The sequence below is a fragment of the Miscanthus floridulus genome, chromosome 14, assembly GCF_019320115.1.
Source record: "Miscanthus floridulus cultivar M001 chromosome 14, ASM1932011v1, whole genome shotgun sequence".
Taxonomy (NCBI): domain Eukaryota; kingdom Viridiplantae; phylum Streptophyta; class Magnoliopsida; order Poales; family Poaceae; genus Miscanthus; species Miscanthus floridulus.
The window spans coordinates 48,702,852-48,719,949 of NC_089593.1; the positions used below are offsets into that span (position 1 = coordinate 48,702,852).

The 17,098-nt window shown below is 40.9% G+C and overlaps 1 non-coding gene across 1 annotated transcript; it reads right to left on the reverse strand.

Annotated features, from left to right (window-relative positions):
- Positions 1–14,683: 14,683 nt before the first annotated feature.
- On the reverse strand, positions 14,684–14,790 carry LOC136506266 (small nucleolar RNA R71). Its single transcript, XR_010771489.1, has one exon. It is a non-coding gene; the product is annotated as a small nucleolar RNA R71 (small nucleolar RNA).
- Between the last annotated feature and the right edge of the window lie 2,308 nt (positions 14,791–17,098).

Here is a 17,098-nt window from a genome sequence, read left to right on the forward strand (position 1 = left end):
AACCTCGATTTTGTCAATTATGACTGACACATCCCTGGCGATCCCACAACACTCAAAAAATAGTCCCAAAAGACTTTTGAAGAGTTTATTGGTTGGAACTAGCGGCATGTTACCCAAAAGGTTTTTTGCTAGGAATTCTGACATGATACTAATCTCGACTATGGGGTTGTGTAGGGCTTCTATGTTTGTTCCCCTTAACGAGCAAGGTATGGTTGTGGAAGGTGAAAGAATCAGAATTGCTTCAACAGAACGTTTCACTTCCATTAATCTTTCCTTTGACGGTTCGACTCTAGGGAAAACTTCCTTTGTGTGCTTTTCGTGCCATGATATCTTTGAGGTATTGCCATAATCCTCAAATTTGATAGGGAACTCCGAAGGATGAAGTACTCTTTCCTTCGGTGTTCATAGTTTGGGTGAGGGCTCATAAGTCGAATCTAAAGATGGTATGGGTTTGGATTCGACTAATGAAGACTCCTCAACACTCAACATGAACTTGGCCTAGAGGGGTTTGTTTCATATGATGGAAGAAGTGTGTATGTCTATGAAGTTTTCAAGGAATTTCACTTGTTCCGTCATAGGTTTGTGTGTGAAACAACTTCCAACAGTCATGTCTAGGGATAGGTCAGCATCTACGTCAATACCAAACAAAAGAGTCGGATCAATATGCTGTTGGGTAAAGACAAGTCTGAGGTGGCGTGTATTAGCGCTGAGAACCTGGCCTAGACTGCACCTATAGACTCCTCGCGCTGCTCAAAGTCAAGGATTGCCCTTGGTAGAGAGCCGATACGGGATACAGGAAAAAATGCAAGACAAAATTTGTCTTTAAGTTTGACCCAGTCCCCAATCATACTTCCTATGGCAAGAGTGTACCATTGCTTCGCCTTCCCCATGAGAGAGAAGGGAAACAATGTCCACTTTAGATTTTCTTGTGTTATGCTAGAGATGATCAGGCATGAACACATTTCCTCAAACTCTAGAAGGTGATTGCATGGGTTTTTCGCTATCAAGTCCAGAGAAGGGTTGTGCCCGAACCATGGCTTTTAGACTAGGGTGAAGTTTACCGCTAGATGGAAGGTTGGTTTTGAAATAGGTGATGGCTCAAGAAACTCCCCCCTTTGAAGCGGAAGGATTTTGAATTGGTGTAGGCTTCATGGTAGAAAAGATAAAAGAAGATATTTTTGTTTTTTAGATAAGATACGAGGACAAACTAGGTTTGAAGAAAATAACAACCGTTCCTCAGTAACATTGCCAGAAATGCTTGTTGGTATTTCTTAACGCAGATAGAAATAATCCGCAAGCGCACGGAATTACCATTGTAGCATTTCACCTGGAAGTATTTAGGGTATCGTATTTTCCACAAGGAACAGAGGTACTCTTCTAGCTAATTTGTCCAAGGACAACACAAGGGTAGAGTTCATAGAGGTTGAGATAAATTCCTATGATTTTAGGGTCTATTGATAGATAAACTCTACTTCTTCTTGCTCACTTTGGGCACTGGTTTACGCCTGGTGTGCCAAGCAATATTGTTCTATATCTCTACGTCATGCCCAGATGTGGAGGATTACAAGGGCAGACAGGGCTATCACCACCTGTCGCCTACCCCTCAACCATGGAGCACGAGGCACCACGTCTATGCTATCGACTACTACTCTAGCCTAGACACCACATCTATGCTATCGACTACTACTCTAGCGCTGTACAGGGTGATCCGTTTTTATCGGGAGCCCTCTACTAGAGTGTCCGCCACAGGGATCGACGATGAACCCGCAAACAAGTAAGAGTAAAGTTCAACTAATCAAAAAACTTTATGCTGTAGAAAACATGAACACTCACTTAGCGGATGAATCTGTGATGGTACAGGTGCTCATCGAGGTACAAGTTGGGGAGATACCAACAAGTCTGGCACTTCCCCAAGCTCTCTCTCACATCTCTCCCTTACTACTCTAGATAGCTACTAGGGCCTAAGCCCTTTGGAGTGTTGATCTATCCCAAATGGGGTGTGCTCTTCTTTCTTGTGGTGTTGTTCTAAATGAGGAGGAGGGAGCCTCCTTTTATAGGTGGAGAGGAGGGGGTTCTTTTGGAAAATGCTTCATCCTCTCATGGAAAGCACCAAACCGACCTCTAGGTACGTTGAACCTGGGCCAAACACCGAGAACTGACCAAATAGAGGCGGTTTGAACCGCCCTGACAAGGTTGGGCCCGAGGCAAGCCACTAGGGGTGCGCCCCGCACCATGGGTGCTTCCGCACCCTAGGCGGGCCACCTTGAGTCCAATTTTGTTGTGGTCTTTCTTTGGTCTTCTAGAGTGGGCATGCGTGGGTTTTACGCTGATTGGTGGTGTTTGGATTTGGGTTTATCAATGTTCTCTCGTATGGGCCCTGATTCTTCTGGTGATTGGGCCTCTCTCCTTTGGGCTTGTGTAGAATGGTGTTTGTGCTCTATTCTTTTGCGCATTTCTTAGCCCTTTATGTGTACTTCCACAAATGCCCTCCTGAAAATGGTCAAACACCAAACTTGTTGAAATTGTTAGTTTTAAAGCCCTATTTTTAAAGTTTGGTGTTTGTGTTCTAGGATTTTATGCGAGTGTTGGTGGTTGATTATGTGAGTTAAGCACCGCCAACACAACCTAAATAGGGTAATCAAGATATATTTTTGGGCAAGGAAAAGTATATGCATCAACTGTTCCTAACAACTCCTATAATTTAATGCATCAAACATAAAGGACTCATGTTATTTTTAATAAATCATGGGAGGCTTAATATGCTTTGAGGCTTGCCTTTGATAAAGCTAGAGGGGACGTGCTCCTAACACTCCAGTAGCTCTTGGACCTATCCTTCCCCTTCTGGACCCTCCTAGACCTCCGGTGGAACCTCCTCTCCCACCGTCTTGAGCTCCAACAACGTCACTCCTTCCAGCGATCCTATATATGCATGAATACAATTATAAATAAAATGAATGCATAGAGATGACATGCATGTATGGAATGATGCAATCATGTGGCTGCACAAAACATGATATAACAACAGAAAGATACTAACATAAGCATGTTTAGCAAGGCAACAAAAGGTGATAACAAGATTAACTTTATTTTACTGAGTAGGAGCATATCTCTTCTTTAGAAGAGAAAATTAAATGAACACACACCAAAATCTGGAGATCTAAGATACGCATATTCATCACCTAAAGGAAGTCTAAAACCTGCAACTAACCACCAATCCTAATTAGAGTAAGCAAGCATTTAACAAGCATCAAGCTCCCATAAGGCAAACCATTCAGGAAAAGCTAGATACTTGAATTATAGAGCAATAATTAGCTAGCTGCATACGAAGCATCAAATCTGGGTGCAACCAACTATACCAACAGATTATATACATCACAAACATGCTAGAAAAGTATATGGTTGTACCTAAGCAAATTATTTATCAACCTTTCTTAATTTACTAAGTTAGCATGATGAAACAAAGAACTGCAACTTCCTATACACAGTAAATTCTGGAAAAATTACAGCAGCCTATACATGCTTCCAAGCGTCTACTGTCCAAATTTCATGCCTTTTTAACAAGTATAACAAGCTCTACAAAAATGACAAGCAAAACAGACTTATAACAACTTAAATAAGTTTATTATAGTGAAAGGTGTCAAACAATAGAATTCATATTTTTTAGCTTCTACCAGTCACCAGAAAGACATAATAAAATTTTCGTACACAGGAGATGCATATTTTAGTCATACCCATTTTTTTAATAAAACAAGCATTATACCAAGTTAAATCGTAACAGCATGTTAAAAGCAGATACACACTAGGTTCAACATTTTTCATTGCTAGAGCATGACAAGATGAAGCCAACAAAACTGGAACCATGATTTTTAGATACTTCTAGCTCCTATTTGGCATTTTTCAAGATTACGGAGCACGTAACAAGATTAAACAATACAGCATGCAAAACTTCACCAAACAGCAAGTTTAGTGATTCTACCGGTTAGAGAATTTCATAACGAAACTAACAAAACTGGTTTCACTCTATTTGGACTTCTATAACTCTAGATATGGATTTTACAAGTTTAGTACATAATCTGAAAACACTAAAACGAAAAACAACTAAACCCTAGAAACTGCTACGCGCACTCAGCTCAGTGTACCCCCCGGGGCTGATGGCTAGGACCCAAGGTCAACTCGGCCCCTCCTGTCACAGGCACAAAAACAGGGGCGGCGCTTTGACTAGCTGTAGCTCGCCGGCGGCGAACTTTCCAGGCGACAGGACCACCACCACTAGACTCCTCTCATCCTCCCGCATCTAATGGACTAGGTGGTAGGGCCGATTACGGCAGTTTGGAGCGGCGACGACGCTAATGGCGGCCGGTGACCTGTGCACGACGGTGGCACACCGCGCTCCGGCGAGGGCGTGCCTCGCATTAGGCAAAAGCCGGTAGCACCTGCTCCTACATGCTAAGACGAACATAATGCAAGCATGAGGAAGAAAAGAGACGGCCCGATACAGCCCGGCCACATCGAGCTCGAGCTCGGCGGCAGCAATGGCAGCCACGGCGGCGGCTTTGGCCCTAGGGCCCTCACCTTGGATCAAACGACGACGGAGCTAGGTCGGGGATGTAGCAAAGGCCATGGTGGTGTTGTAGCTGCGATGGATTGGAGCGAAGTGCCATGGCTGCGGCGGATTTTGCGGCGGCAGCGGCTGCTGCTCGGCTCGTCCTTGCTGGCGAGAAGAACAGCGAGAGGGAGAGCAGGCGAGTGAATGCGAGAGGGAGCGGAGAGGTCGCGTGGCGCTTCTCATCCCGTGCTCGGCCGCGGCGTGGGCCCAGCCCCGGCGTACGAATGCCACGCGGCCAAGGGCTGTGGCCGGTCGCCACTGCAATCGCGAGCTCCAGTTCGAAATCAGCTTAGGAGATCACAATGCCACCTCAAAAATACAACTGAAACTCTATATTTTTCCCTTCATATCTCTCAAACCGTTTAGTGAATTGTTCAAAAAATTGGACCGTGTGATATAGCTACACGAGTACTACAACATTGCTTAAAGAATGTTGGTCAAATTCTAATTGGTTTGCGAGATATTAATTCCCAAAGAGGGCTACATGGACACTGAAAACTGATGAAATTCAGTCTCAGAGCCGATTTCTGGGAACCTGAAAACAGCAGTAGGTTCAGTTTTTGGAGCTTTTTGTGGCTAGGTTAGGCACAAATCTAGGTCAAGATCATTAAACAAAGTTTTCTCTACTCAACCAGAAATATAACTTTTATTTAAGGCTCAACTCCATGCAAGCACTCTAAGCTACAGATCAACTCAGATCAAACTAGCATCATGAAAAAGGTATTTTCTAGCAGACCAACACATAGAAGCAGATTTCAGCTAGAACACGAACATAAACTCTACTTGATTTTTGATCCGAAGCTTTTCTAAGTTGTTTAGGTGATCAAACAACATTCACTTGCATTACCAAGCATGATCATAAAGTAGAACATGGATAAATTAAGCATTTCATGGGATAAACATAGAGTAAATAAAATGCAATTTCATATGCTCATGCTCATGAATGAGTGAATGATGCTTATGATCATGCAATGCAAGTGCAAAATGCAAGCTTAACACCTAGGGTGTTACAGTGCAGGAGAAAGAGAACAGGAAGTATGTAGTGAATTTGCAGCAAAGAACTTACACTTGCAGGTATTGGCAACTTTCAGGCCTTCCTTGTTGCCATGCCGTCAGTTCCATTTACAAGGCATCAATGAACTTGGATGATTACATTGCACCATGCTTCACTATAGCTTAGTACTTGAAGACATATCAACTTGTACTCCAACCAATTGAAGGTCCAGCAAATTAGCCAATAGCAGACATGCCAAGACCAGAACCCCTAGCTTTTGTGAAGATGCCTGGAAGGCCCAAGACAGAAAGAAGAAGGGAGCAAGGAGAAGGACCAAAAGGAACCAAGCTCAGTAGGGTAGGCATCAAGATGAGGTGCAGATTATGCCACAAATCAGACCACAATGCAAGAAGGTGCCCCAAAAATCCAGAAGCTAGTAGAAAGGCTAATGCTCACATCAAAAGAGCAAAGACAAGGAAGAGAGAGGATGCAGAGTTGGGATCAACTTGTGTGATAACAAATGAACAAGCTGGTAACAGAAATGTAAGAGTGAAGAGGACAGCAACATCTGAAAGGGTAACATTTATTTTTCTTATGTACTTGTTTTATACATTCATTAAATAAAATTCGAACTAATCACTTATAATTATTCACATGTAGACTGCTGCGGGGACAAGTGGGCATCGTGCAACTCACACTACCCCAACTGACAGTCAAGCAAGTCACAGTCGGGCACCAAGAGTGGCTGCTGTTGGTATATTTAACGCACATAGATAAATCCTTAAGCGTACGGATATCGTTGTAGCTTTTACCCGGAAGTATTCCAAGTATCATATCCAAAGGAAAACGTGTGAGTAACTACGTCTAATCTTAACTCGGAGTAGCAACAAGACTTAAGATAATAAGAGTATAGAGGAGATCACAAAGATCTTCTAGTCCTAACTTCGATAAGCTATGTTTTCTATTGTTCAACTAGGGATATTACTAAGAGAAGCACAGGTAGAGTATGTTTTCCTATAGTAACTAAATCCTGCTAGGCCTACAAACGGGAGGTGAACTACAGAGGATTCAATGAGGCTATAAGAGTTATCCTCGCGAGTTACCACCGATCCACAATGTAGGGTACATCCACAAGTAACCTGGTCTAAGCACCACGCTTACACCTACAATTACTACTTTAACCTAAGCGTCCTATAGATTAAAGTACCCAAAAGAGTTGCGAACCTGATGAGCAATATAAACACGATGCTTACTTGAATTAGAAGTTGATTACCAGAGAATCCTCAGAAGCAAGCTCAAGTAGAACTTGACTCCGCCAAGGTACAAGTCGTAGAGAGAGCACCAACTGGCCGGCACTTCCTCCAAACTATTCCCTCACACTCTATCTCACTATTATTTACAAGACTAAATTCTATGGAGGACTAATCTTCTCTTGATAGCTGGCTCTGATCTTGATGAGGAGAATATGAATTAGAGTTTTAGGATGGCTCTAAGGAGGAAAGTAGGGGCTGCTATATATAGGCCAAGGTGGAGTAGGGGGCAAGGAATCGAAGTAGAGTAGGGGGCAAGGAATTGCCATGTCATCGATCTGCGTGAACTCCCTCGATCACCGTTGGATAAACCGACCTAAAACCGCCTTAAAATCAACAGTGTAGATCTTAGGAACGAGTACAAGGCAGCGGAGGGCGAGCGGGCTATGTGGCAGGCTGGCCGGCCTATGGACTGGGCCGACCGGCCCACTTTTGTGGTTGTTTGGCCCAAGCTTCGACGTGGTGTCTTCTAGAACCTTCTAGAGTTGTCTTTCGCAGTTTTCGCAGGGTTGAATCACTTGTTGTCGTCGGTTTGCTTGTTTGGAGTGTATGACAGTGGCCCTAGGAGCTATTTTTTTTGGATAAATCCTCCTGCAGTCATGAAATCACCAAAGCTCGTGGAATTCATTAGTTTAAACCCCTATACGTACGTTTGGTGATAGAATTAAATATAAATGCAGGTTATGTTGACGATTTATAATTTGTGTTAGTGACCGTCAACAAGCTCCCCCAAGCTTAACATTTGCTAGTCTCTAAGCAAAGCTAAACTCAGCAATGGATCAGGAGTTGCTACAATGCTTTCACACCTCAAAAGTACACATGCGTTCAATTAAAAATTCTCCTCCGAATTAAAATAAATTGATCTAACTTTAAAACTTACCTATATTACCTTCAACCATGGGGCTTCTTAGCCTTCACTTGGGCCTTGAGCAATTGAAAGATGGAAAGATCAAGTCAAACACTATGTCTCATGTTCTTTGTTTCACCACTGTTCTAGAGTTTTTATAAGTTTTCAAAATAAAACTCAGATATTCCTTTGTATGACACTCTCAAGTCTCTCAATATATGTGGTATTTGTGGATCCTCACCAAGACAACAATGATGTTATGTCTTTTCTCTTCCTACAACTAAAGCTTATATGGAGTTTATGTGTAGGGAGAAAACTATAGCATACTTGCAATGCATATATTGTAAAGTCAAACAACGGATCCAAAGAGAGTTGAGTCATACAATCAAATCAAGATGTGCATGTGTGTGGATAAATGGTGGATATATAATATGGCTAACCTAATTCTACTTTGCTCCTTGAAAACTTATCTCTCTTTTGAAACCTAGAAATAATTTTGCAAGAGAATAGGGGCTATCTTATTTTATCTCTTTCTTTTTTCCAGGCGAGCATCTAAGTACCCATTATTTTAGATATCTCGGACACTTGTCCATTTTTTCTCAACTCTTTTTTTCTCTTCTTTTTTTTATGAATAACTTTTGCATAGCCCATGTCTCTTTTCTGTAACAAAACTTTGAGAGAGATATCAACAAGAACTTTGCAGCATTTATTTTGAGTAGATGGAAAACTTATCAAACATGTTTTTGTATTCACTCCTAGTGTAGGAGTAAAACATTTTTGGGTGGATCAAGATGGAAGGCATGTTTTTGCGCCTATCCCCTAGTGTAGGAGTAGTGCATATCTGGATGGTGTGTTTAGAGTAAATCCTTATATCAAAACAGTAGTATCCAAAACTTAGGAGAATTTAAGGCTGAAAACTAGGTACGTGAAAGGAATTACAACAGAGCAATTATTCATCATTTCCATTTAAGAGATTATTCTGAGTCCTCTTTATTTTATTCAGCTCTCAAATTAAAACAATCTAGATACACATTCTTTTTATTTTGTTTTTAATTTTACTAGATCACACATTATTACTATAAATGACTAATGCAAAGAAAATTTTTTATTTTCATTCATCATTCTTTCAACTATTAAAAGAAACCAAAACTAAAACAAAGGGGAAAGAATACTTACCTAGATACACGGAAGTGCTTCTCCCCCAAGCTAGCTCTTTTGGTGAGGGTTCAGTGTTACAAGTTCTTCGAACCAGACTTCTCCTTGTGAAGTTTATTAACCAAATACCTCAGTTTGCTCTAAAGAGGAGGATTCTTGTGATGATGCCTTTAATGGTGATGTCACCTCCTTCCTGCCAAACCCGTCTTGGTTTTGAGTTTGAACTTTGGTTTGATAGGTTCAGATTACTTGTAGAAATTTGGAGAATCAACTGACTCTCCTATACTTTGCTTAAAATGTATCCTGCTCATGAGACAAGATAGAGATCAAGTCCATGGGCTACACCAATAGAACCCTTCTTCTTCTCCAACCTTAGGCACATTGAATATGATGAAGTTGATGTTTATGTGCTTTGTTCAAATACAACATGGGTGATAAGATCAAAAGATTGAGTATGAATGTAGCAGTTTAAATACATTTAGCTAAAAGGGTTAAATTGTTTAACTCATGGAAGGATCATCTATCTGTGCATAATGTATCAATATTTACTTAATTATGACTATCGTCTTCTAGAGATAGGATGTGCAATGTTTTAGCTTATTTGGTTAAAACTACGAGACCAAGAAAGTGGTGCTAGGAACAAGCTTAAAGAACATGTTGAGTTAGTCAGGTTGGATTAAGTGATGGAGTTGTAACCCAAACATATTTTGTTTCTTATTTATGTGTAGACCAGAATTAAGGAAAAGCCTTTTAAGTAATGACCACTTACCTTAGGATGTTACCTTTGTCATTGGAGTGTGATGACACCATGTGACGAAGAGTAAGTGACTCAGTGATGGTTTTTCCCTTTTTCTTGAAGTTTTCCTTGTTCGGCTAATCCTCACAGCTTGAGTGTTCATGAGCTTTTTGTTTCCTAAATTGCACCCTTTCTTTCTCATCCTTTTGTTATGCCATCTTTTTGCTCTTTGATATTGACATCTTGTTGGGCCTTCCGCTCCACTCATTCATTGTTGTATGCCTTAGATCTATTAATTTGCTCGTCCACTTCCTAAGAGTGAGTGCTTCAATTACTGATCGTGTTTTATGGCACTCATCCTCTTTGTTCCATAGCTACAGTGGTGGCTGGGTTTGCAGATTCATGCCAAACCATGGACAAGCGTAGCTTGTATTCATTCATCCCTACAAAATGTTAATGGAGACACATTCATCCCTACAAAATGTTATTGGAGACATACCCAAGGGAATACAACAAATATGAACTATGGATTGTTGTCCATAAATTTTATGAATTACATTTATGCTAATGAAAAGATGGTTTTAGGATTGCTTTTAGCATAGATTTTGTTTATCATGATTTATACAGGCATGGCTCAAGGCAAAGGTAACTTGCAGTACAAGACAAAGTGAATGAACTTTGATACTTACAGTTCTTCCATCATGATGAATGAGTTGTGTCTTCTTTGCGCAATGTTATTAGAGTTTGTTATGTGCCTGACTTCATCTTCGATTTGAATTCATCTCAGTGACTTATCAATATTGAATTAAGAGTTTCCATCATGGGGTTAGTCTAACAAAATGACCAGTATCTACTATAGCATATTCTTGGTTCAAAAATCAAACTAGACACCATGTCTAATTTAATCTAGGAAAGCATTTTAACCTAAGCACCACGCTTAATTTAAAATGCCTTTGAAAGTAAAATCAACACTCCTAAATTAAGAACCATGCTTAATTTATGAGATGTATGAACAAACTCCAAACCTTTAACATACTATAGTAAACAAAGGTAGCATGAAAGCATTATAGAGATTTATTCAATTGGAGACGAAAGAGCATGATTGTTATTTAGTAAATTGAGCATAACTTAAAGGTAGAGACAACCAAAATTAGCAACATGTCATAGGATTTTTCAGAGAAGTTCATCCCCCATACTTGAATTATGCAAATGCAAAATCAAGTTTGGATGGATGTGATTAAATGTTGCATGATAATTGGTCAGACATACCTTGCGACGTCATCCTTCATCCTTTTTCTTCAAACCTAGAATGGTTAGTTACAAAAATACCTGATGGAATATTTTCAAAATTATATTTCTATGCTCATTTCACAAGGGCATTATAGTGAAAGGTGAAGGCTCATGTTATCTCCTGAAAGTGCTTGTTTTAGGACAGAAGCTTGTCCTTGGAAAACCTTCGAATTATTTCTAATTGGTGAAGTGGTTTCCCCTCTAACACCAATCTTTGGGTGCCTATCTCAAGATTTATGCCAATGAGATTTACAATATTTATGATAAATATATGCATCTACAGCCACCCTTTCAAAGTCTTTATGAATAGGGAGTATGAGGAGATTGAATATCTTGTGTGTGGCAATGTTAGAGAGACCAAATGATTTAGAAGATTTCTTATATGAGCATGGATTCAATGAGATGTTCATGAAATAACTTCCATGCTTGTCTATGTAATCTTCCTTTTCAAGCTCTAGGGCTAATTCTTCATGAATGTCCATTCGCGAAAACATTGTCTTCATCATTCCATGCCTATGACATTTATTTGACTCTTTATTGTCCAAGATTTCCCTTGGATTGGTGACTCTTGGGGTGATATTATCTAAAGCCTCCTCCAAACTTGGATGAGTCATGTTTATTAAAGATATTGATTTAAGTTCACTATTTGGATCTAAGCCAAGTTTGGATTCTACTCATAAGGCTTTGTCCTTGTCCATCCATTCTCTAGCAATGCATATGAGTTCTTAATACATTCCAGCCATTGTCGTTGCTCTCCTTGATCGTCCTTGTGGTCTTCATGACTCCTATGATCGTCCTTGTGGTCTTCATGACTCCTATGCTTCAGTTGTCTTAATGGATTTCTAGGATCATCATGAGACTTAGGAGAAAGATCATAAGGGGACTCATTAGGATCAAGGATGGGTTTAAAGATGGGTTCAGATGAGACATCTAATGTGGGCATAGAAGGGGAGAAGATAGGATTGGCTAAATTACTCAGCTCTCCTTCTATAGCATCACTAGACATGTCACCCTTGAGTTCTTCCCAATGTCCTACATGGGAATAAGGACACTTCCTAAGAGATCACTTCTTGAGAGGATTTGAATTATATTCGCTTGAAGGCCTCTTATGTAGCAATAAGCTTTTCCCAAAATCAGCATAAAAAGATCATCCTTAATAGGGATTTCCAAAGGTTGAATCTCTTCTTCCTTTGGAGGATTTTAGGATGTTGATGGTTTAGGGATTGATAGCTAAATCTTAGGAATTGGAGTGGTTGTGATTTGGCTATCAAAACTTCCTCCTCTTGATCGAGACATGATTCCTTCTCTTCCTTGAAGAGTTCATTATGAATGCTAGTGCAGGGAGTTTTTCCACTAATCTTATCAAACATAGACCTTTCTTCACTAGCAGATAGATGAAGGAAAGCTCCTCTTGAGGCTGCATCAAGGGATTCCTAGGGAATCCTTGCAAAGACCTATTGTTGTCGGTCTCTATTGATTAAATCCTGACCGCCAAATAAGTCACAACAAGAGGAGAAATTAGCAATCTTAATCACATATGCATTTACTATTAATCAAGTTCCACATGTATTTGGAGAACATTATTTTGCAGGTCACAAACACAAATACATGGAATAATTCACCGAAAGGTGCTTTCCGACGCTGATTTGCACAAAGGAACAAGGGAGACGCCCATCAAATTAATTCAAATGGGGCAAAACCCCATGGGGAAGCAATCTTGTTCTAGCCCACAGCCTACCAGCCGAAGGCAGCTGGCGAGAGGCCATGCTCAAGGGGCGGCTGACCCCTTGCCGACATTGCTCAGCCCTTCCTTGCTATGGTGGTGGTATGGAGCCATGCTAAGGCGGTGGGAGCCGGTCCTCGTGCCAATAATAGCTTGTATCACCGTCTATGCTCCTGTATAAGTAGAGGGGTACCCCCTCTCTAAAGACACACCACATTAAGCAATACCTCACTCTCTACTCTCTTTAGTTTTACCATTTAGTTATATTAGAGCAAGGCAAAGCCACCTTGGAGGGCTTGGCTCCTTGGAAGAAGAGATTCTTGGTATGAATATCAATATGGGTTATTCCAAAGTCATGTCTTCACTTTATTATAGTCATACTTATGAACTAGAATATAGTTATTGTGTTATGATCTTGATATATGAACTAGTACAAAGTTTATGTGTCATGATAATAGCACACTTAACTTTATACTTAAATGGTCATATAACTTGTATAATCAGAATTAGAGCTAAGTTGAGGTGGTGGTTCATCGTGCCGTCAGGTGTGCCCAAGTTCTTTACCTGTTGATCCATAGGGTCAGGGACTTGAGGGGTTTGGGTAGTTTCTGTATATGCCAGCATAGTGCTTGGGTATGGAGAGATAGGTGAATGCATTGTCCTTCTCTCCGGTTGAGGGGTAGGCAGCAGGTGATGACAGCCTATCCGTCCTTCATAATTCCCCATGTTCATTTAGGGTGTAGAAGTCTAAATTGTCACATGATGTTGCTGGCAGACTAGTACTCGGTGGCCTCCAGACCTACTTCACACTGAGCCCTAAAACTAATTATGTAATCTGTATGATTATTAACTAATCTTTGTATGACTGCACTAGACCAATGCCTGCTTGACTTAGGATTATTCTTTTATCCTTTCTTTTCTATTTTATCCTTTGAGGAATGCCAAGTGTGTGTCCACTATCTTAGAATTACTATTCTTACCACTGTTATAAGCATTGGTGTACTTGCAAGCATTATTATTCAAGTTCATATCCATACTAGAATCTTAATCAAATGCCTTCCTTTGGGAAAATATAAATAACGATACCCTAAATACTTATGGGTGAAATGCTACAATGATAGCTCCATGTGCTTGCGGATAAATATCTAAAATTGTTAAGGAACTATCAAGGCTATTTCTTAGTAGCATGGCTACACATTAGTTATGTTAGTAAGAAGTACCAACAAGGTATTTCTAGGCGCCATTGCTGAGGATGGATTCAAACCCTGTACTTAGTAGTGACGTTAAGAAATACCAACAAGCATTTTTTGCGCCATTGCCGGGGATGGATTCTAACTCCATACTTGGTGATTGTGTTAAGAAATGCCAACAAGCATTTCTGGTGCCATTGCTAGGGAAGGCATATTAATTAAAGAATCTAGTAGGACATGTTCTTGATAATATGCATGTAAGGTAGCCATTGTTTATGCAGGATAACTTTTCTTGTTTTCTCCTGTTGTGGATGAAAACATGATAGTGTATGACCGGTTACAAACTGCCAAAAAACTACATAAAAATCTAGAGGCACTCCTAAGGAAGAAACGGTCTCATACCGCTTCTTCTTCTGCTACTCCTTCGACAGTCAAACCAGTCACCCCTGCACCATCTACTACTCCAATCATGGCTAAGACCCTTCGCGACTACTCCACCCCCGCTGTTGCCAATGTGCCTATTGGGCCCACTATCAACGTTGGGGATGGGAACCTTGAGCTCCATGCTAGCCTCATCACGATGGTGCAGGCAAACCAATTCCATGGTTTGTCTAGCAAGGACATGAACACGCATCTCCAACACTTCCTTGAGCTCTGCATCACAATCATCACCAAGGACATTGAGCCCGCAAGCATCAGGCTTCGCTTGTTTCCCTTTTCCCTTTTAGCAAAGGTGAAGTAGTGGTTCTATAAGGAGAAGGAAGCTATCAAGATGTGGGACAAGTGTTCCATAGCATTCCACGCCAAATTCTTCCCCATGGCCAAAACTAATGCCCTAAGGGGACAAATCTCCAACTTCTAGTAGATCACCATGGAAACCATTCCTGAGGCGTGGGAGAGGCTGCAGGACTACATCCAAGCAAGTCCGCACCATGAGATTGAAAACTGGTTAGTGCTCCAAAAATTTTATGATGAATTAATACCCATGTCTAGGGGCCACCTCGACGCTGCTGCTGGAGGCGCTTTCCTTTCCCTCACTGATTGATGGAGCCATGGTTCTCATCAATAAAATGGTGTCAAATCAAAACTAGGGGGAGGAAAGGAAAACACAAAAAAGAAATGCATACCGTGAAAGAGACGGACATGCTTTCCGCAAAAATAGATTTATTAATGAAAAGATTGGATGAACGGGCCCAAGATAAAGAAGCCATGATGGGCACCATCCAAGCCATGGACTCACACATGACATGTGAGGTCTGTGGAAATGTTGGCCATTCGAGGAATGATTGCCTCGAAACCCTGCGAAGAAGATGCCTTCATCAACAATGGGTTTCGCCAACCAGGTAATAACGGGTGGAACAACCAATCCCGCCCGCAAGGTAATTCGAACTTCAACTCCAATTATAATTCGAATCAACCTTCCTTCAAAGACTTGGTTTTAGGCCAAGTTAAAATTAATGAAAATGTTCCTAAAAAGTTGATGTATAATGATAAAATGTTAGAGAACATCAACTCTCAAATTGAAAGTTTATCCTCCGCAGTGAAAAATCAATTAAGTTTTAACAAAATGATAGAAACTCAAATTTCGCAAATAGCTATCGCGATTCCTGTCGATCATTTGGGGAAAACCTCGGGGCAACCCGAGAAGTCCCTCAAAAATGTTCATGCAGCTGTAGATCAATAAAGGAGGAAAAGTCTTGCCCGACAGACTATAAACATCGAGCCCTTGTCGAAGGTAAATCGGTAGTTATCTTAAAGTTTTAAAATTTGAAATAAATTTATGCTTCAAAATTCAAAATTTAAAATTTTGCCTCAAAATCATTTTTTTAAATAATAATAATAATTATTATACTAAATGTTTTGAATCTCTAGTTCACCTTTCAATGCCTTCACTTCCGTTGGATGAATCTTAGTTATCCTTCCATGCTCTACACAAGTATGTTTTGGTCTGGGTATGATTTGTGATCAATCATACTTTCATAGGCTTTTTAAATTAGGCATGGTGCTTAGGTTAATTAGCCTACCTTGATCAAACAAAACTCAAAGTCTAGTTTGATCAATGAATCAAAACTGCTGAGTCTAGACTTTGGTTGTGTCGACGAAATCTAGTCGATAGTTTACTGAGGGGTATACCCATGGTAGTAGATGAATTGGTGGAGGTGCGCGTGATATAAACAAGAAGGTAACAGAGACACAAGACACAAGATTTATACAGGTTTAGGCCATCAGCATGACGTAAAACCCTACATCCTATGTTCTGTTATTTTGTATTGATTGTGTATCAGATTCGATATCTCGTCTAAGGGACCCCTACCTCTCCTTATATACTCTAGAGAGGTAGGGTTACAAGGAAAATATCTTATTTTGTATTATACAATAAATCACATCTTTATGTAGTCTTGCGGTGCATGCCTTGATCTTGTGGGCTGGACCACCTTTGGTGGTATGGCCCATGTCTTATCTTGTGGGTACCGGGGGCTATACCCCCACAGCTAGTCCCCAAGCGCCTTGTATCCTTTGAGTAACACTGTCTTGAACAAGTCCGAGCACTTTGACATGAAGCTGATCAATTTAACCGGTGATCCGAGCAGTGGAAGTCGAAGCTGACCAGTTTAACTAGTGATCCGAGCAGTGGAAGTTGAAGCCGACTAGTTTAACTAGTTAGGAGACCTCGGACTTAGCCAAGTAAGGCTTGCTAGAAGGATGTAAGGGGCTCAAGATAAAATTTGAAAATTCTTCCACTTAGGAGAAGTGTAGCCACTTAGACTCCATCAATAAGGAGGGTAAATCAAGAAATAAGCACTACATTCACCACCAGGTGAAGTGTAGCCACTTAGTCCCCGAGCCTATTGGAAGATGAAGAATGAATCTTATAGCAGGGTCAAAGAAAAGAAGTCTAAAAGCTTATCAACGTCATATGACATGAGCGTATTAAGACCCTAGACTTGCTACCCAAGATCAGCACCCTGATCCAAACAATATGGAGCAGCTTGATAGCACACCGATGAGACGTAGCAAGATCCAACCACCAAGAGAGTCCCCAGCTTAGCTAGCGACGCTTGCATAAAGAATCCGAGCACCAAGGAGTCCCCAGCTTAGCTGGTGATGCTTGCACGAAGAATCTGAGCACCGGGGAGTCCCCAGCATAGTTGACGATGAAGCCCATGTGATGAGCAGTCCAACCAACTAGTCGGCGGCAAAGTGAACACCGAACAGGAGTGAGCGCCAAGTAGGAGTGAGCGCTGAG